The sequence below is a fragment of the Rhinatrema bivittatum genome, chromosome 1 (assembly GCF_901001135.1).
Source record: "Rhinatrema bivittatum chromosome 1, aRhiBiv1.1, whole genome shotgun sequence".
NCBI classification, from domain to species: domain Eukaryota; kingdom Metazoa; phylum Chordata; class Amphibia; order Gymnophiona; family Rhinatrematidae; genus Rhinatrema; species Rhinatrema bivittatum.
This window is the reverse complement of record NC_042615.1, coordinates 722,460,037-722,482,390: the sequence shown is the minus strand read 5'-3', so window position 1 is coordinate 722,482,390 and position 22,354 is coordinate 722,460,037. Positions and strand designations below refer to the sequence as shown.

At 46.7% G+C, this 22,354-nt stretch overlaps 1 protein-coding gene across 9 annotated transcripts in view; it reads right to left on the bottom strand.

Annotated features, from left to right (window-relative positions):
• The window catches only part of IL6ST (interleukin 6 signal transducer), a 247,773-nt gene extending 225,810 nt beyond the window's left edge, over positions 1-21,963 (bottom strand). For 6 of the 9 annotated variants that reach the window (XM_029576954.1, XM_029576992.1, XM_029576943.1 and 3 more), the window contains exon 1: positions 12,458-12,596. The gene's annotated coding sequence lies outside the window, so the exon portion shown is untranslated. Of the gene's footprint in view, positions 1-12,457; positions 12,597-21,712 lie in introns of those variants that run through there. The other 3 variants (XM_029576972.1, XM_029577002.1, XM_029576964.1) reach the window with 2 other exon arrangements.
• Positions 21,964-22,354: the final 391 nt, after the last annotated feature.

The following is a 22,354-nucleotide window of genomic DNA, read 5'->3' as shown; positions in this document are numbered from 1 at the left end:
AAGGACTACCGGGAAATGTTCGTCTTTTTGCAGCAAATACCAAAACCTGCAACACGGTAGACAGCCAAGAAGGTGTGAAAACCATGAGGAAGGATCTAGTGAAACCTGAGGAATGGTTTAGTCTGATGGTTAAAATGTAATGCTAAAAACTGTAGTGTCATGCATTTGAGCTACAAAAACCCAAGGGAAAAGTACAATTAGCAGGATCTAGGGGTGATCATCTCACATAATCTTAAGGTGGCCAAATAGGTAAATAAGGCAATGGCAAAAGACAGAAAAAAATTGAGAACACAAAAAAAAGGGAAGTGATATTGCACCTGTATACTGGTGAGACCTCGTTTGGAATACTGTGTACAATTCTGTGGACTGTACCTTCAAAAAAGATAAATCGGATGGAGTCAGAGGGTGGCTACTAAAATGGTCAATGGTAGTCATTGTAAAGCATATGGGAGCAGACTTAAAGATCTAAACACGTATACCCTAGGAAAGGTAGGAATGACCAGAGACATTTAAACACTGCCAAGGTTTCAAGCATAGGAGGCAGGCCTCTTTCAATGAAAAGGAGACTGGATTGAAGGGGTCATGGGAAGAGGGTGAAAGGAAGCAATCTACAGAAAGGATAGTGAATGCATGGAGCAGCTTCCAGTGGAGGCGATAGAAACAAGGACAGTATCTGAATTCAAGTTAGCATAGGAGAAGCACAGGGGATCTCTGAGGAGAGTGGAAGGGGGTTATAGAACTAAAATGGTGCAGACGGGCAGAATGGATTGGCCACTAGGTCTTTTTTGCCATCACATTTTTCTGTTTCTAATAACTGCATCTGACAAGCACCAGAAAGAAAACATTTGAGGGATCAGTTCTAATCCTATGACAATTATCACACTAGTACACAGCCTGCTAACCTTCAGGAAACTACTGAAAGGTGAAGTCGAGCCCCCCAATTAGACTACTCTTCTACTGCTAGTTTTTATATGCTTAACAAAATAGCCAGGTTTTCAGGCCCGCAAGAAAAAAACTGCATAATTTTGAATTATTTGCATCTCTTTTAGGTAACTCTATTCCTAGTTTCTGTTAGCATAACCTCTTTGGGAGCTACTGTGAATGGAACAATCAGAAATCTCAAAAAGTGTGCACAAACTTCATCTGCTGAGCTTGCAAGAAGAATGCAGAAAAGCAAAACACATGGCGCAAATATATTCCTTCCGAATGGTCTTCCATTGATTGTGTACATGTGATGGAGAATGCTAGCATGCACCTTTTTAAATGCTATTTTATATATGGGCTAATTCTTCCTTGTCAGCTGTAATCAGACAGCATATGTTTAGTGCAGTACTTTATCTATACTCCTGTACATTACAGCAGGGGCTAGAAAAATATTTAGAAAAAACACAAAACAAAACTTAGGACACCAACCAAAATTCTCAAGATCCAGGAAATAGGTTTTATTGTTCCCACTTTTTCTTGGGTTATTTTGCATGTTATTTGTCCCTTCTTCTTTATTTTTACTTCTTGCTTTTCTTTGCTGCTCCCTTCCTTCCTTTTTCCCCATCCCTCCTGTCTCTCCTTCTCCCACCACTGCAGTTCTCCTAGGCTAGGCCCCACTTACGAAAGCCACCGCAACTTCTTCTCCAGGTCCTAACAGCTTCTGCAACTCACACTCCACCCCCCCCCCCCCCCAGCCTCAACCCTACCACTGTAACTCTTCCCGCCTGCTGGTCTGGACCCCGGCAATAGGAGCAACAGCTGCTGCAACTCCAGCTCCCTGGGCCCTGTCAGCAGCAGCTAGCAAATGCCAAATCCTGAATTTTAGGCGATTGGAATTGTTATCCAGTCTGGCAAGACAGCCATGTCTCTCAAATCTTTTTAGTTATCGCTCATGTACTACACACTGACATTTTGTAATAAACATGTTTCTAGGCACTGAATTTGGACTACCTTTGTCTTTTACTGCAAGGCGACTTTCCTATACACAAGTATGTCTAAGGTAAGAATATGCAAAATACTCACACCAGTTCAAGATGTGGTTCTATTGCCTACATTATTCAGCATTATGCTGTAGCCTAAGTTATTCAGCCACAGTTTTCCTACTTTTCACCGTACTTGAACAAACTTTGTTATGCTGCTCAGTACAGAACTTCAGCAAAAACAAAACTGCATATGACCCTGCATTTCCTCCCTAAGGTATGGGAATCCCACTGAAAACAGACAGCAAGAGGTACTCTAACATTTCATGTCAAAAAGCACTGCAAAGAATTGTTTACAAGGAAACAATTTCTACAGAAATACTTTGGGGCTGATGTAATGACACCCGCGGTGAAATTGGCACTATTTTTCAGGGCTTTATTTTACATGCAAGCAGCAAAAGAGGCACCTTCATGGGATGTATAAGAGGATGGCATGCATAAGAACATAAGAAATTGCCATGCTGGGTCAGACCAAGGGTCCATCAAGCCAAGCATTCTGTTTCCAACAGAGGCCAAACCAGGGCCACAAGAACCTGGCAATTACCCAATTGCTAAGAAGATCCCATGCTACTGATGCCATTAATAGCAGTGGCTATTCCCCAAGTAAACTTGATTAATAGCCGTTAATGGACTTCTCCTCCAAGAACTTATCCAAACCTTTTTTGAACCCAGCTACACTAAGGGGTAGATTTTCAAACGAGCGCGAACAGCCTACTTTTGTTTGCGCTCCAGGCGCAAACAAAAGTACGCTGGATTTTAGTAGATACGCGCATAGTCGCGCGTATCGGCTAAAATCCTGGATCGGCGCGCGCAAGGCTATCGATTTCGTATAGCCTGCGCGCGCCGAGCCGCGCAGCCTACCCCCGTTCCCTCCTAGGCCGCTCCGAAATCGGAGCGGCCTAGAAGGGAACTTTCCTTTGCCCTCCCCTCACCTTCCCCTCCCTTCCCCTACCTAACCCACCCCGCCCGGCCCTGTCTAAACCCCGATCCTACCTTTGTCGGGGGATTTACGCCTCCCCGAGGGAGGCGTAAATCCCCGCGCGCGAGCGGGACCCCTGCGCGCCGGGCCGCGACCTGGGGGCGGGTACGGAGGGCGAGGCCACGCCCCCGGCCCGCCCCGGGGCGTAGCCACGCCCCCGTACCCGCCCCCAAAACGCTGCCGGCACGCCCCCGAAACGCCGCGCAATCCGGCCCCGCCCCCCCGACACGCCTCCCGACACGCCCCCCCTCCGAAAACCCCGGGACGTACGCGAGTCCCGGGGCTCTGCGCGCGCCGGGAGGCCTATGTAAAATAGGCTTCCCGGCGCGCAGGGCCCTGCTCGCCTAAATCCGCCCGGTTTTGGGCGGATTTAGGCGAGCAGGGCTCTGAAAATCTACCCCTAACTGCACTAACCACATCCTCTGGCAACAAATTCCAGAGAGTTTAATTGTGCGTTGAGTAAGAAGAGTTTTCTCTGATTAGTCTTAAATGCGTTACTTGCTAACTTCATGGAATGCCCCCTAGTCCTTCTATTATTTGAAAGTGTAAATAACCGATTCACATCTACTCGTTCAAGACCTCTCATGATCTTAAAGACCTCTATCATATCCCCCCCATCAGCCGTCTCTTCTCCAAGCTGAACAGCCCTAACCTCTTCAGCCTTTCCTCATAGGGGAGATGTTCCATCCCCTTTATCATTTTGGTTGCCCTTCTCTGTATATACTCTAGAGATGTGAATCGTGTCCTCGATCGTCTTAACGATCGATTTCGTCTGGGAGGGGGAGGGAATCGTATTGTTGCCGTTTGGGTGGGTAAAGTATCGTGAAAATCGTTAAAATCGTGAGCCGGCACACTAAAACCCCCTAAAACCCACCCCGACCCTTTAAATTAAATCCCCCACCCTCCCGAACCCCCCCCAAATGCTTTAAATTACCTGGGGATCCAGCGGCGGTCCGGAACGGCGGCGGTCCGAAACGGCCTCCTGCTATTGAATCGTGTTGTCTTCAGCCGGCGCCATTTTGCAAAATGGCCGCCGCAAAATGGCGGCGGCCATAGACCAACACGATTCGACTGCAGGAGGTCGTTCCAGACCCCCGCTGGACTTTTGGCAAGTCTTGTGGGGGTCAGGAGGCCCCCCCAAGCTGGCCAAAAGTTCCTGGGGGTCCAGCGGGGGTCTGGGAGCGATTTCCTGCCGCGAATCGTTTTCCGTACGGAAAATGGCGCCGGCAGGAGATCGACTGCAGGAGGTCGTTCAGCGGGGGTCCCGAACCCTCGCTGAACGACCTCCTGCCGGCGCCATTTTCCGTACGGAAAACGATTCGCGGCAGGAAATCGCTCCCAGACCCCCGCTGGACCCCCAGGACCTTTTGGCCAGCTTGGGGGGGGGGGCCTCCTGACCCCCACAAGACTTGCCAAAAGTCCAGCGGGGGTCTGGAACGACCTCCTGCAGTCGAATCGTGTTGGTCTATGGCCGCCGCCATTTTGCGGTGGCCATTTTGCAAAATGGCGCTGGCTGAAGACAACACGATTCAATAGCAGGAGGCCGTTTCGGACCGCCGCTCTACCCAGGGTAATTTAAGGCATGGGGGGGGGGGGGTTTTAGGGGGTTTTAGTGTGCCGGTTTTCCTGCCCTCCCCCTTCCCCCGATTTACGATTTTTTGACGATAAATCGGGGGAATTGGTATTGTATCGTGGCCCTAACGGTTTTTGACGATTTAAAATATATCGGTCGATATTTTAAATAGTCAAAAAACTATTCACATCCCTAATATACTCCATCGCAACTATATAGAAATGACGGCAGAAGACGACCAATCGGTCCATCCAGTCTGCCCAGCAAGCTTCACACTTCTTTTTTCTCATACTTATCTGTTTCTCTTGGCTCCTAGTAACCTTAGGTTCTATTTCCCTTTCACCCCCACTATTAATGTAGAGAGCAGTAATGGAGCTGCTTCCAAGTGAAATATTAAGTTTGATTAGTTGGGTAAGCGGCAGCATAGCTCTCTGCCGTTGAAGCAGAGAGCAATGCTGGATATGCGTGAAGTATTAGTTTTTCTTCTCCCCTGCCATTGAAGCAGGGAGCTATGCTGGATATGCATTGAAAGTGAAGTATGCCTTGAAAGTCACATTAACTATCAAATATTGAAAAGCCTAATAATTGGTAATTGAATAAGCCTAATAATTGGTAATACCTATAGCCCATGAACTCATCCCTGTTTTTTTTTGTTTGTTTTTTTTCTTTTTTTTAATTGGGAGATGGCAGCCCTCCATCCTTCCGCTCCGTGAAGGTGGAACACCAACCACTGGCCACTGGCATCCCGCTCCGTGAATGCCTCTTGGCTACTGCCACTCCATGCAGTGTTTTGCTGCCTGCTCTTTATACGCATCCTCTAGACCTGATGGATCCACAGTGTTTATCCCACGCCTCTTTGAAGTGCTTCACAGTTTTGGACTTCACCACTTCCTCCGGAAGGGCATTCCAGGCATCCACCACTCTCTCCGAGAAGAAATACTTCCTGACATTGGTTCTTAGTCTTCCTCCTTGGAGCTTCAGCTCATGACCTCTGGTTCTGCAGATTTTTTTCTGACAGAAAAGGTTTGTCGTTGTCTTTGGATCATTAAAGTTTTTCAAGTATCTGAAAGTCTGAATCATATCACCCCTGCTCCTCCTTTCCTCCAGGGTGTACATATTTAGATTCTTCAATCTCTCCTCGTATGTCATCCGATGAAGACCCTCCACCTTTCTGGTCGCCCTTCTCTGTACCGCTTCAATCTTGTCTCTGTCTCTTTGAAGATACAGTCTCCAGAACTGAACACAGTACTCCAGGTGAGGCCTCACCAAGGACCTGTACAAGGAGATAATCACTTCCCTTTTCTTACTCGATATTCCTCTCTCTATGCAGCCCAGCATTCTTCTGGCTTTTGCTATCGCATTGTCGCATTGTTTCGCAGACTTCATATCATTAGACACTATAACCCCAAGGTCTCTCTCCTGCTCCGTGCACATCATATCTTGAGATGTGGCGACCAGAATTGTACACAGTATTCAAGGTGCGGTCTCACCATGGAGTGATATAGAGGCACTCGATATATGAGATACGTGCAGAAAATCTACACAAAACAAGTATTCGTGCAGGTACGCACAATACAACACATGCTGAAGATCCTATTTAATAAACTGCATATAAACCCGCATTTATGTGGTGACCCATGATTGATTCTTGGTTGAAAGCCTTCCCCTTTCATAAAGACAGTAGTGAGAGTTAGTGGTCTGCGAGTGGGGCTGAAGGTGGGTAGAGCAATGTCACTCTAACCCCTTCTTGATCCGTCACCAGCACATGGGAGCTATAATAGCAGATGACGGTGAGTGGGGGAAATACAGCAGAGATTCGGAAAGGACTACAAAAGCATTCAGCATTTTTGACATGTGCCTGTCCCTCTCTGACCTCTCTTATGGCTTCTGCCACTTAATTTTTTACCTCTAGACAGACGCTTAAACTTAACGCCTGCCCGGACGCATGCATTAAAAAACCTGCTTAAAAGAACCCACACTAACGCCAGCACGGCTCTCTGCATTGCCCATGAATAGTTTATTGCTTCGTTTGCATGTCATTAGCATGGATTCATGCTAAGCCAGCTGCAGCTTTTTGAGCAGATTTGTGTATTTTTTCCACGCTGTGTTAAATACATGCATAAGATTAGCATGGGAAAACGTAATACCACATGCAAAAATCTGCGGCAGGTCAATGCAGCTTATTACAACTGACTTCTCTTTTTAGTAGGGAATTTCATCCAAACCATGCCAGTTCATGGCTCCGACCCTACACCTGGATCTTGGCAAAAAATAAAAAAACAAAAACAATGCATGCTCTCTCCCTCCATCTGCACCCTATGATAATACCTGACTAGAACATGAAAACATGCCATACTGGGTCAGAGCAAGGGTCCGTCGAGCCCAGCATCCTGTTCCCAAAAGTGGTCAACCCAGGCCATAAGAACCTGGCAAGTACCCAAAAACTAAGTCTATTCCATGTTACCATTGCTAATAATAGCAGTGGTTATTATATGTCAACTTGATTAATAGCTGTTTATGGACTTCTCCAAGAACTTATTCAAACCTTTTTTAAACCCAGCTACACTAACCACATCCCCTGGCAATAAATTCCAGAGTTTAATTGTGCGTTGAGTGAAAAAGAACTTTCTCCGATTAGTTTTAAATGTGCTACATGTTAACTTCATGGAGTGCCCCCTATTCCTTCTATTATCCAAAAGAGTAAATAACCGATTCACATTTACCCATTCTAGACCTCTCATGATTTTAAACACCTCTATCATATCCCCCCTCAGCTGTCTCTTTTCCAAGCTGAACAGTCTTAACCTCTGTAGTCTTTCCTCATAAGGGAGCTGTTCCATCCCCTTTATCATTTTGGTTGCCCTTCTCTGTACCTTCTCCATTGCAACTATATCTTTTTTGAGATGCGACTAGGTTTGGTTTGTTAAGTTTTAAGTTTGTCTTTTAATTGATTGTATATTATGTGTGTTTTCTTTTGTGACCCACCTTGGGCTGCAGTATGTGTTGGTATATAAATTTAAATGTATTTATTTAAAGGCTTTTATATACCGATGTTCATGTACTAGTTCATACCGCGTCGGTTTACATAGAACCAAATTTGGAAATTACATCAAACAAATGGATACAAATAACAGGGATAACTTCGTAAGAACTTAGAACTTATAGATAAAGCAGAGCACAAGAATTAAATTATTATAAATCATTATAAATAAATACCCATAATTGAAAATAATTACAAATAACAGTCAACAAAAAGTTGGGTTTACATCTGACTTAATAAACATGAGTGCAGCATAACGTACATCTAACAGGTAGAATCATGAGGCAAAGTTATAAGATGAAATAGTTACGGCATCAGCGTAAGGGATTATGAAATGCAAGAATAAGTCTAGCCCTGAGTCATGGCTCGGGGAGAGATCTTTAAGTGAAGACTTTTGTGAAAAGCCAAGTTTTGAGCTTCTTTTTGAATGTTCGACTACAAGTTTCAAGACTAAGGTCAGTGGGGAGGGTATTCCAGTGAAAGGGACTGGCAGTCGAGAATGCACGTTTCTTGAGCAATGACTTGGCTGGAGGTGCATATAAGGTGCCCAAGTAGCTGGTTCTGATTGGTCTTGATGATGCGTGAGGACGCAGTGGGCAGCTTAGATCTAGCAAAGTTTGGGAATGAATGGTCTTGTGGGTTATGGTTAGTACTTTGAATATGATTCTGGATTTGATAGGGAGCCAGTGTAGGCTTTTTAGTATAGGTGTGATGTGTTCTCTTCTACTAGTGTTGGTTAGAATCCTGGCAGCCGAGTTCTGCAACATTTGTAGTGTTTAGTGGTGATAGTTGGAAGGCCAACTAGCAGAGAGTTGCAGAAATCAATTTTTGAAAATAGAATTGTTTGGAGGACTGTTCTAAAGTCCTGAAAATGGAGGAGAGGTTTCAACTTTTTCAATATGTTTAGTTTGTGAAAGCATTCTTTCGTTGTGTTCTTGACAAATTTTGAGGTTCAGCCTATTGTCGATAGTAACACCAAGATCTCTTACGTGTGTGGGGGTGATCATTAGCGGTGTGATTAGGTTGTTGTTAGCCTGAAAGTTGTCATCCAGAGTGATCAGCATAAGTTCTGTTTTTGACGTATTGAGTACTAAGTTAAGGCTAGTGAGGAGGGAGTTTATGGACTGTAGACAATTGTTCCAGAAGTTAATGGTGTTTGAGATGGAGTCGGCGACTGGCAGCAAAATCTGGACATCAACAGCGAATATGAAGTGTGTGACCTTTAGACTTGAAAGCAGATGACATAGGGGGAGAAGATAGATGTTAAAAAGGGTAGGGGAGAGGGAGGATCCTTGAGGGACTCCGAGAGTGGACTTGACCGGGTGAGAATCCTTGTTGCTTATTCTGACCTTGTATGTCCTTTTGTTAAGGAATGATCTGAATCATTCAAGGGCTGATCCTGAGATGCCCATGTCTGAGAGCCGGTTGATTAGGATAGTGTGTTTAAATAAAAAAGATATGAAGCCAATTCAAAGAGACTGATAAAGGCAAAATACAAGTGAGGTTATCAAAGCTGAAACATTAAGGCTCCACAACCACAGCAAGACCTTTCACTGACTGTCGCTCATGTTTTTAGCAGATGTGAGGAGGAAAACTACCTTCTACACACAATGAATTTACTCAGTTACGATGAGAGTTGTTCAGGGTTTCAGTGAATCATCAACACTGCATTAACTTTGTTCAGTTTGCATATATTAACTAGGGATATGCACAGCAAAAATGTAGATATGTCATGTCATTTGAGTGTCTTTTTTCATTTTGGAAAATAGTGCATGCTATTTTCTGAAATCAAAAAGACGACCCCAGAGGTCTCTGAAGACCTCCATCCCATCCTGCTGCCATTTCCAAAGAAAATAAAAAAAAATATATATATATTTTAAATAAAACCCCTGTCACAGGCCTCGTCCCTAGCCCTGCCCCTCCCCTTAACCCCTCCCCCAGGAGCTGGTCCCCCACAGCCCACTGACCAGACCCCCCTGGAATTACCAAATTCTCCTTGGTAGTCTAATGGGGGCCCAGGAGCAACCCCTTCACTCCCAGACCTGGCGGCAGCCATTCTGAAAAATGGCACCAACAAGGTGCATGCCAACGGGTAGTCCTGGTTGGGGGTGGTGCTTATGAATGGGGTTTTATTTTTTAAAAAATATTATGTTTACTTGGAAAGCAGCCACCTCCAGGGATGGAACAGTGGGTCTCTGGAGACCTAGTCTCTGTCATTTGTCAGTGGTACGTGCGCATACTGTTTGCAAATATTTGAATGACTGTGCAAAGAAAAACCCATGCTAATATTTAAAGTCAACTTTAGTACAGGTTTTATTACATTGGCCCAAGTGGGTGTCCGAGACCCCACCCTGTGCACAATGTTGGATTCTGGAAACCACAACTAGAAAAAAATGAACATGGAAGCAATTCAAAGGAGAACTGCCAAAATTGTGCCTGGCGTGCACTATAAGCAATACATAAAGAGACTGACCTAGCTAAAGATTTGCTCTCTAGGACCGATTCTAACTCTGTGTTCAGGTCACACCTATTCAGTTTGGTTTTCAGGATATTACCAATGAATAGGCATCATTGGTAATATCCTGAGGTCTATCTTGCTCTCTTTAGAGAAAATAAAGCCAGTGCTGACTTCCCAACTCCCTCCCCTCCACCTCGGTGCTGACTTTCCAAGCCACTGAACCCCTAAAGGAGAACATCCTTCAGCAGGGCTGTTCCTGATCAGTCCTTTTCACTGACTAAATCCCCTTTCAGGACAGCCTTCTGAAAGGGGACTGGTCCATTCACCCGCATGTGACAGTGGAGGGACCAATTGGTAGTAAGTGAAGGAATAAATAAATTAGTATTAAGGGTCAGGCCCAGACCGCTTGGTCAGCTGGGCCAGACCTTGGGGAGGGGGTTTGGCAACCTGGGGAGGGAGGGAGGATTGGTCAGGCCAGCTGCAGGAAATTTAACACCTGCTTTTGAGTAGGCGCTAAATTTCCTGTGATAGTAAGAGACACACTAGGCAGCTTCTCCACTAGCATGCCTCCTTCCATTGCAGGGTAATTTAATTGAATTTGTGGGTCTCTGGTAGCCAATAGTTATTCTATTGCTGTGCTCATGTGTTAGCATCTAGCTGTTTCCATCATAGTGGGTATAATAGAACATTGGATATCAGAAATGTGAATTAAATTCACTCCCCAACCATACATACACATACCCACCCCAACATGTTCTCATCCCCTGCCACACACCACTCAGACCTTCTCCCCCAACTTCAATATTAACCTCCCCCAGCACACATACACAGGGTAGGAAGAAGGTTAAAAAGCGGAAAGTGCAATGGGGAAGGAGAGGGTACACAGACCCTCCACACCTTCTGCCTTTGAAATGCTGGAGGAGGCAGAAATCAGGGCTCCTAAAGGAGTGGCAGATAGATGTCAGTGATAATATTTAGGAAGCTGGCAACCCTGCCACACTCCAAAGTATCCTATCATCTGCCTTCCATCTTTGCCCAACATCTACCCCCTCAGGGAAGTGGGAAACTGGTACATGGTGGGAGGAAATGAGAGATGGGTACATGGTTGGGGTCTGTGTGTAGCACACTCATCCCTTCATTAGTCTTCTCTCTTTACTTTCCTTCTTTCCCCCTTTCATTGCTTACCTCCCCCTCATAACCCCCTTCCCCCTTCTTTCCCTCGTTTTGCCAAAGTAGGCTTGCACATGAAATTGGCACTGTGCCTAAGTCAGGATGCACAAACTCATATGCAAGGCCACTGAGCCACCGCATACTGTTCAGCTGTAAGTACCCACCTTAGAGAGTTTCCCCTTTAATTTCACTTGGCATACCTGGTCCAAATGGCCTTGTGAATGAGGCCTACACTGTGCATCTCAACTTAGCCACAATCTCACATGCAAGGACATTTTGGTCACACTCCTTCCAACTTCCAGCACCTATTCCTGTTTGTAAAGCACTTTTCTGCATTAGTGCAGATTTGCAGGATACCATTGTACTGAGAGATTATACCACATGGGTATTGTAAAACACTAAAAAAATTAGCACAGGTTTAATTACATTTGCCCCTTAAAAATATTAAGAGGGCAAATGTATTTCTGTTATTTCTGAGTTACTACAATAGTGCTATAACTTGTAACCCCACCTGGAAGTGTCTAGGGGCCCAGACACTCCCCACTAGAAACAAGCTTTGGAGCAGATGCTTAGGGTCTGATGCAGAAAGCAGTGGAAAAGGAAGGTAAGTGATAGAGTCTCAGTAAGTAATGGGAAGTAAGCAGCCTGAGAGGCTCAAGTGGTAGTGCTTTAGTTCTGTTTACATATTTTAAAAGGTAACTTGTAAATTGCCAATCTAACTCTTCTTTTTTTGTTGTTGTTTTAGGAGCATGTACCATATATTTGATTTTTAAAAAATCAACTTATAAACTATTATAGTTAAAGAAAAAACAAACAAACCAAATAAGTCATAAAAATAACTATTTTAGAACAACCACCTATGCAAGCCTATTTCAAGCTATTTCTTAGGGTATTTTACCATTACAGAGGTGCCCTGCGTAGGTGGATTGACAGTACAGGCACAAATAAGGCCCCCCCCCCCACCCCAGCAGCGACTCCGGCCGAAGCAGCAGAAAATCCCATCCCCGAAGGCACCAGGCATGAGAAGAAAAGGCAGTTTAGTCCATCTGGCAGTTGCAGCTGATCTCTAGCTTCCAACCCTAGGCAGAGAAATAGGGGAAGGCAAAGCAGGCAGGGCACTGTGGGGACGGAGAGGCTTCGGCTACGCATGGCAACCCTAGGCACAGCGCCCTCCCGTGCCGCGGCGAGTAAGTCTGCCCTGCGGGGAACGCGACCCTCTGACGTACAACGGCGAGAGGAAAAAAAACCAAAACACAACAGAGAGGAGGCTTACCCGTCTCCGATCCCCCTCCGCTGGGTCCGGCCCTGCTTTCTGAGTGTTGTCAGCCAGACAGGAACCACCTACCCCGCCAGGGCCAAAGAAACCAACCTCCTCTAACCACTCGGCTCTAACTGATTACCCCAGGAAGAGCGCTCCAGACTGACAAGCTATTCCCTGCCCACAGGTTCCGGCCTCGAGCTCTGATTGGTTGGAGGTGCGGCAGATCCTTGCGAGCGATTGGCTAGGAGCGATTTTCCTGCGGAGAAGGTTGGACGTCGGGGGTCGCTCGCTGAGAGACCCAGCTTCCCGCAATCATGTGGTTGGATGTTCCGGGATTCGGCGTCAGCAGTCTTGGCTCACATTCCATGTTGCCAGGATGGGAAAAGAAGTGGCAGGAAGAGGCAATGCGCAGCCTCAGCTGGGAATTTCTTCACAGTTTTCAGTCACTCTGCTTTGGGAAAACTTTAGCAAGATAGCTTGCGCCTTGCCTTGTTGCCAAAGCACTTCTCCTGCATTGAGTGACAAGACACCCGCCGCTCTCGGTGTAAAAGCCATAAACTGCAGCTCAGCAGGAGAAACTTTGGAGGCTGTTTGGGATGCGTCGCAGGAAGAGCAGCAGGAGCCTATTTATCCCTGCGTTGTTTTGCCGGCGCAGAAACTCGGGGGGGGGGGGGCCAGGCCGCATGATATGGGCACGTTTTTTTGGTGTGTAAACTTTACTGATGCAGCAAGGAGTTTTATGCACAATAATATGGATACAGGTTAGTGCCCTCTCTTGGGAATCCTATGCTAATGATGACAGTTATTATGCTTAACACAGGCATGCCGCATCCTCCCTCCGATAAACACAGAGACACCCGGCCTAACCAAAGCCAAAGTTTATTCTTTCAAACACAACATAACTTGTAACTTTTATTGTGTTCAACACATAGTGGAATATATAGGCTACAGCTTGTGAATAAACTATAAACAAAGCATAACCTAAGCAACAACCTTACACTGAAGCAGCACTCACCGCCCGGGAGAGTCTTTTTGCTGACCGTTTCCTTTTCCATCACACTGTGGGCAGTGTAAAGGCTGCGTTGGCCCCCTCCCACTTCCAACATACGGCGCAATTGCAATGACTTCATTCGAAAAGCAGATTTTATTGGTTGGATAAAATTGGCCACAGCCCATAAGCATTGAATAAACGGCAATTAGCAAGCATAACTATAACATCATTGTAACTATACACAACTGCATAACTGATCATAACAAATTTAGTGACTAGCGATGGCCCCCCCACGCTCCTAAACGTTGAAGGTATGAAAATCAGCTGAGGCGGGTGCACACTCCTTGGCCGTATAAGCTGCGGAGTTGTCCTTTGACCCCTGGCCGTTGAAGCCTTAGCGTCCGTCGAAGTCGGGAACGTTTGTTCTAATCGCCTCAGCATCTCTTGCTTCTTCCCTCTCGGCCGTTGAAGCGTCGAGGGACTGCGCCGGCACTGCTAGGCCGCTTGCCCAGTCTGAACCGCCTGTTGGACTCTCCTAAATGTGTGTGTGTGTGTGGGGGGGGGGTTTGTTGCTTGTGCCAGTCACCATGCCGCTACGCACCGCCAAGGGCTGCGACAGGGCCAGAACATCTGGCCCTCTATACTGGTTCTATCTGTCCTAATGAGAAAAACGGGGAAGGTGGGAGGGAATGAAGCAGCTCTGCACAGGACGAAAAGGAGGGGCTGCCCGTGCTGGCTCTCCCTTTTCTACTCCCTTCCCTCCGCCCCTTCCCCACCCCCCCTCCCTACCTTGCCTTACCCACCCCATTGTGCCCTGCTCCCTAATGGAGTCGCAGGGCTCCCAATGTGGGCAGTGTAAAGGCTGCGTTGGCCCCCTCCCCCCCCCCCCTTCCAACATACGGCGCAATTGCAATGACTTCATTCGAAAAGCAGATTTTATTGGTTGGATAAAATTGGCCGCAGCCCATAAGCATTGAATAAATGGCAATTAGCAAGCATAACTGTAACATCATTGTAACTATACACAACTGCATAACTGATCATTTATTTATTTATTAACTTTTCTATACCGTCGCAACGGTTTACAAATAGGCACATATCCTACATTTACTTACCTTAGTCTATCTTACATTCCAACAGGTGCCAATAACGTTCGGTTACAATTTCATAAATAAAATCATTATTTGAGTAATGTTGGTCAAGTCCAGGTATATTATTGAGTTACTATCGCTTTGAAATATTACTTCTTAAATGTAGGATTGAGTAAATTCATTCTCATCTGCATTACCTTGTACTTTCATTCTCTACCCTCCCCACTCTTTAGTGAAGGCTTTTTTTTTTTAAAGAGCCATGTTTTTAGATTTTTCTTAAAAGTTTTGAGATTATTCTGTAATCTGAGTTGGGGGGGCATCGTGTTCCATAGTATGGGCCCAGCCAATGATAAAGCCCTTTCTCTCACTTGGGTTAATTTTGCTGACTTTACTGAAGGGATAACAAATTTAGTGACTAGCGATGGCCCCCCCACGCTTCTAAAAGTTGAAGATATGAAAAATCAGCTGAGGCGGGTGCACACTCCTTGGCCGTATAAGCCGCGGAGTTGTCCTTTGACCCCTGGCCGTTGAAGCCATAGCGTCCGTCGACCCGACCGTGGAAGTCGGGAACGTTTGTTCTAATCGCCTCAGCATCTCTTGCTTCTTCCCTCTCGGCCGTTGAAGCGTCGAGGGACTGCGCCGGCTCTGCTTAGGCCGCTTGCCCAGTCCGAACCGCCTGTTGGACTCTCCTAAATGTGGGGGGGGGGGGGGGTTGTTGCTTGTGCCAGTCACCATGCCACGGTTACCCGGTAGCGGAACTGCTTACCGGGGACCCCCCACTCAACCGGGCTGCGGCCAACAGGTGTACAACCGCTTGAATACTATCTTGTAGGTCGGAGTTGAAAATATCCCAACCTATGTCCGATAGATGTACCCCGTCGTGCCAAAACATCCCTGGGCTTTCGTCTATCAATTCATGCGTCACAGACAAACCGTCAATGATACTCATGAATTTAACCATCCATCTGTTGATCTTTTTCCTGGCATTTTCCACCGCTGCATGAGATCTTTCCCCCCTCCAAACTCTGCGAGGGGTGATGCAGGACCATACAATCACCGACTGCGGGAACATATTATGCAATACCAGGAGGTCTTTTTGCATTTTTTTGTGTGAGGGCTATGCTCTTGGTCTGAGGCATATCATTGCCACCCAGGTGTATGACAAGGGCTGTAGGCGTAACTGGATTGCTACTGCACAGTTTCCAAACAGTCGGTAATAGCTGGTCCCATACCATCCCTGAAATTCCTCTCCAAATCAATGCCATTCACTGCTTTGCCATCCCTAGATGCTCCCCCGTCAGGCGCTGCTGGGCCCGCTTATGTGCCCAACGCACATAAGAGTGCCCGATGATCCATACGAATGACAGCCTCCCACAATGGTCTGCGCATAAGAAGCAAGAGAAGAAATAGATGTGAAGTGGTGGATTTTCAATGATCATGGCTACCCCTTAACCGCAAAGTAACCCGGCGGCCTCACATATGATCTAAACGTCCCTGACCCCCATCTGCCAATGGCCATGACTTCACTGTCTTGCAGACCCAGGCTGGCTGCTGTCGCCGCTCCTATGCAGAAGGAGTGCGACGAGTAGCCCACCGTGCTCATACCCAGGGATGTTAACGCCAAATGCAATACCCAAGCAAACTGGTATCTAGTCAGAGGTAACCCAGATGAATGCACCAACAGAGGGCCTCCACATGTTGAACGCCGAATCTGCAAGTATGATCTCGTGCAGCGAACAGGGTACGTGGTCTCCCCCTGCCATTCGTGGAGGGTGATATATGCTCCCGCTCCCAGCTGGTCTGTTTTGGACCTAGGGACGCGCAGGATCAATTTTTTCCCTTCCAGCTTTGTATCCTCCCATTGCAGGCATGCTGTCGAAGGTCCGTGCTTAGCGTGAGCTGCCAGCTCACTAACTCTCAGGGATGCATAAAAAGCCAGGGAGAATGCACATTTGAATAAAAGCGATTCTGCTTCGTTGCTACAAACGTCTGCCAGGCATTTGAGTATGTTCCTGAGGATCTGGATGGTAATGGGTTTTCTGCCATCCCTTCCCGGGGGGCTCTCCCTGGCCCAACCCAACATGGCTCTTAATAGGAAATAATGCGGAGCAACTAGGAAACCCCTGAAGCTTAGAGAAAAAGGAAATGCCAGCTAGGCGATTTGATACCGCTGTCCTGGACTTTCCTTGTCTCTTGCAATGCATTACAAATGCCAGCAACGTGGAAACAGGCAAAGGCCACTCTACTTCAAGGGATTCCTTCCCCAGGAATCTCAGTATCTCCTGAAGCGCCAGGAGATAGCTCTTACGAGTGTTCACAGACAAAGACCCCAGGATCATGCTCCAAAGTTCGGGGGGCCAAGTAGCCACACCGCCTCGGGTATGGGAGTCGGGGAACAGTCTGCCATCGGCACTAGTCTGTGGAATGTCGAGAACTGTAAGCGGGAGAGAGAGTCAGCAATGTTATTTATTCTACGTGGGACGTGGACTGCTCTACATATGATATTGAAACGCAAGCACGTGAGCACCAAATGCCGGATGAGGGCATTAGATTCAAAAGTGCGTGCAGACAGTGCATTAATGACTTGCACCGCAGCCATGTTATCGGATCTGAAAATGATGTGAGATCCTACAAGGGACTCCCCCCAGATGACAAGGGCAACCACAATTGGGAATAATTCAAGGAAGGTTAGATCTTTGGCGACTTTGTGCTGGTGCCACGATTGCGGCCACTGCGCGGCACACCAAGCTCCCTGGAAATAAATCCCAAAACCAACACCTCCTGCTGCATCTGTGAATAATTCTAGCTCACTGTTATGCCTTGGGGGGTCCTGCCAAAAAGCTAAGCCGTTAAATTCTGTTAGAAAGGTCTCTCACACCAGCAGGTCACTCTTGATTGCCCTGGAGATCCTTATACGGTGGTGTTTTTTCCGAACCCCCGCTGTAGCAAGTGATAACCTTCCAGCATCCAGCCAGCATCCAGCCGCACCAGCATTCCAGCATCCAGCCAGCATCCAGCCGCACCAGCATTCCAGCATCCAGCCGCACCAGCATCCAGCCAGCATCCAGCCGCACCAGCATTCCAGCATCCAGCCAGCATCCAGCCACACCAGCATTCCAGCCAGCATTCAGCCGCACCAGCATTCCTCCAGCACTCATCCTCAACCAGACTCTCCAGCACACAGACTCACCACCCAGCATATTACAATTTTTTTTTTTCTTCAACTGCACCTTAATTTTTGAGCTCTTTCATCTTTGTATTTATACTGTACTCACACCCCATTTTCTCTATCTTCTTTTTTTTTTTTTTTCTATATAATATTTATTACTACATTACTATGTTTAATTGGTTATCTATTCTATTTGTTCCATAATTATTGTTCCATAATTATTGTTAGTTCTATTGTTACCTGTTTTATTGTTCAACTGTTCTATGTAAAGCCCACTACTCTTTTTGGGCATTTAAAAGTTGTATGTAAACCGGATTGATTTGTAGTTCCTACAAGAACTTCGGTCTATAAAAATTAAAAATAAATAAATAAATATAACCTGCGTAAAAAGGCCCTGCCCATAGGAATTACTCTTGACGCAAAGGTAAGCAATCCGATCAATGACTGGAACTGCCTCAAGGTGGTTTTCTTGAGGCTGCGCATCTCCAAGATTGTCTCCCTGAGTTTAAAAATTTTTTCAGTAGGTAACTTAGACTGCTGGGCCTGGTCATCCAGTTCGATACCGAGGAAGGTAATTGTGGTAGCTGGACCTTCTGTTTTTTCTTGTGCTAAGGAGACGCCAAAACGCCTGGCCACCTCTTGAGCGATGGCCAGTAGGTTATGGCAGTCTGCGCTGTCCCTCCCTACCAATAGGAAATCATCAAGGTAGTGTACTATTTGCTTTCTCTCCGACTGCTGTTCGATTACCCAATGCAAGAAGGAACTAAACAATTCAAACAATGCACAGGAAATTGAAACAGCCCATTGGAATGTAGCGGTCAAAATACAGCCCCTTGAATTGAAAACCCAGAAGGTGGAAGGAGTCTGGGTGCACCGGCAGAAGGAGGAATGCTGACTATGTCCAACTTAGCCATGTACACGCAGGGCCCTGCATCTTTGATCAGCTGGATTGCAGAGTCGAAGGAGGAGTATGACACCACACACAAATGGGGGTCAATTTGGTCATTAACCGAATTACCCGGCGGGAAAGACAGGTTGTGTATGAGCAGGAAATGGCCTGGCTCTTTCTTGGGTACCATTCCCAGAGGAGATATTACTAGATTTGGAAAAGGTGGATAAGGGAACGGGCCCGCTATCCTACCTAGTGCCAACTCCGCTTGAACTTTTTTATCCGCCTTCTCCTCATGCATCGCCAGTGATCGTGTATTGCTCGGGGGGGGGGGGGGGCAGTCTAACGCTAAAGGGGGTAAAGATTGAATAGGGATTCGGAAGCCATACAGGAAACCAGCATAAATTTGCTCTGCTTCGGTTTGGTAGGGATAACGATCCAGCCACGGGCGCATTGCCTCAACATGGACCGGGGTTGGGGCTCGCGAAATCGGCGAGCTTCCCACCTGCTGCTGAGGAAACTGCCTTTGATCCTTGGAGGTACGGCACTGAGCGGCTGGGTGGGAGCCAAAACCGCATGTGGAGCAAGTGTGCCTGAACTTGCAATTTTTCCATGTGCAGTGGCCAGCATTGAACTGCCTGCACATATCCCGCCTCCCCGAACCTTGAAAGGAAAATCTATCCCTTTGATATAGGCCCCTCTCCCTCAGATGACTGTATGATGTACCTGCTCTCTCTGCCCATGAGGACTTCTGTTGGGTCATCTCATCTAGCCAAAGGTCAATCAACCTGTGTTGCCAAGAGACGGCAGGGTTATGGGCCATGCTTTTCCTAAAACGAATGTCATAATTAAGCCAAGCCCACCCTCCCCTCCTTTGTGCTGTCAAGATGGTGTCCATGTATGTTATGAGAAAGGGGGCATGTGCAGGCTCATGTTCAACAATCACGGACATAAAAATATGGAAAGCCCTGGTCCAATTTTGGATGTTCTTGGCAACCTTTGGCCTCTTATCTTTCGCCTCAGTGGATCCCCCTTTTTCGGGTTCCACTTCCATAGCTGTAACAAGGAGGGAAAATATGTCAATGTACTCCCTCTTCAATATTTTGTCTTTTATTGTGTCTGGCACACTGTGAGCTAAGGACGTAACCCCACATAAAACCTCATACCCCAACTGCTGTGTTGGAATTTGCACCGCCGAATTAGCAGTGTGTAAAAGAGGATTTACATCTACAGGCGGCAAAGTAGGTTGAACTGGGGCTGGCAGAGTGTTGGCTGGTATAGCGGGTGAGGCTGGCATACCTTGAGTGGCCAGCATACTCTGTAGCCTCCCTGATTCAGTAACCGTTTGCCCACTGATCACTGGCACGGTTACCGGATTAGCACCCCAGACAACGGCAGCCGAATTGCCTTGGCTCACATTCCTCTTTCTTTTAAGAGAATGGAATAGAGAGCAAAGCGACTTGGCTAACACTCTCTCAGTATCACTGCAATCTGATGACGATAAAGGGTGGCAAGTCTGGGGCTTACCTCGTCCCAAGTGACATGAAGTGGTCCCAGTGCTAGCAGCCATAGAAGCTGTAGCCTCAGTGCTAGCAGCCATAGAAGCTGTAGCCAGTGAGCAGAGGGCAGTACCAGAACCTGATGTCGGCGTGGGCGCCCCATCGCCACCGTGGGGCCCGGCCGCAATCGTTTTCAGGCCCGCCGGGCTCTTTTTCTTTCCGACTAATGCCCCTACTTGCTGTGGTCTGGTGCTCCTCTTGCGAGAAGCTGCCGACGAACTCCTTGGAACAAAGGAGATCAATGTGGAATTTTGCTGTGGCTCGTCGCTTGGTTCGAAGTCGCCATTCTGTACTGGTAAATACTGTATTACAAAGTCACAATTTATTGATCAGCAGACTTTAATGATTTACTTGTCTTAATTTTTTTTTTTTTTTTTATACACCACCAGGCTCTCAGTTGTGATTATCTTGGCACCGGCGTCAAAATATGCTCGTGGCGATCCTAAATATGGCCGCTGCCATGTGCTGACCTCTCAAATATGGCCGCTGCCATGTGCTGACCCCGCTGCCCTGAGCTGACCCCTGCCATGTGCTACTTTAAGATGGCTGCTGGCAAGCCCTTACAATAAGAATCACAATACCATGCTAAGATGTAAGCTGACCTTTCATTAATATTTTAATTTACTTTGTATAGAGCTGCATAGCGCAGCCTAAATCATCATATCTATCAAGCTGAGTGTCCTGTACCCCTTATAATTCAGTATAAACATGCACATGGGACAGCTGTCCCTTTAAATAATAACCGAATACTAAATATCACCTTTAGGATTGATATAAAAAAACATCCTATTAACCTGGCTGAGCACTCAGACGCCGTACCGCTGTCCCATAGACATATCATCAGAATTTCCAACTACGGGGATGCTGGCTACTTTTTAATTGTCAGATTACTTAGGTATAACAAAGCACATCCACAGGTTGTTGAGGTAGCATGGTAGACATAAAGCCTGCCCACTTCCTAGCAATTTAGAGAGCCAGGGGTAAAGCAATACATAGGAAACGTCGATTTTAAAGTAAAGCAAGCCTACAAGATCAGTGCTCTAACCACTGAGCTACCAAGCCTGCTACTGCCAGCCATGTGCTCTAACCACCTATGCATTCACCATGTGAAGACCCCTTCAATGGCTTTCTTAAAAGGCTACAAGTGAATGATAACCAGCCCTGCCCTTGCTGCCCTTTCAATAAATACAGCAACATGCAGAGCAAGCATTGTGCTGAAAGCCAGCCATGAGGTCATAAAATATATATATATATATATATATATATATATATATATATATAACAGGTAAAGCGTGGCCATGTACCCATGGCGTTTCACTAAATATATATTAGTTAAAATATATATAACCAGCCATGTGCTAAGGCATTTCCTTAAATAAAATAACATTCCAGGCAGAAGCAGCCATGCATTCAAAACCTTTTCATTAAATAAAGTACTGGTAATGCAGAGCCAGTTCAATGCAAAAGGGGGGGAGGGGGTGAGCATACCTTCCAGACCTTAGCAGCACAAAATTACCATTAATATTCTCAACATTTTGCCTATAAGCCACAACATTTTTGTACTTTACCCAATGACGTAATCAAAGAAATCGTTCCTGCTCCTTTAGCTGATCTGCTCCTCTTACAGCACAGCCGTGCTGGAGGCAAAGTGAAAGTAAAAGCAAAACTGTTGTAGCACAGCCGTGCTGAGATCAGCCTGTTACAGCACAGCCGTGCTGAGAGAGGAGCCACCCCAGCTGGGCTCGGCAGCGCTGGAGCACGAGGAACCGGGAAGCAAAACCGATATAGCAAGGAGGTAAAGTTGCTTGATCCTAGAGGTGATCTGAAGCAGCTCTGCACAGGACGAAAAGGAGGGGCTGCCTCTGCTGGCTCTCCCTTTTCTACTCCCTTCCCTCCGCTCCTTCCCCACCCCCCTCCCTCTAAGCCCTGCCTACCTTGCCTTACCCGCCCCATTGTGCCCTGCTCCCTAATGGAGTCGCAGGGCTCCTTATTTTATCCACCACCTTGCTAGCTATTTCTTAGGGTATTTTACCATTACAGAGGTGCCCTGCGTAGGTGGATTGACAGTACAGGCACAAATAAGGCCCCCCACCCCAGCAGCGACTCCGGCCGAAGCAGCAGAAAATCCCATACCCGAAGGCACCAGGCATGAGAAGAAAAGGCAGTTTAGTCCATCTGGCAGTTGCAGCTGATCTCTAGCTTCCAACCCT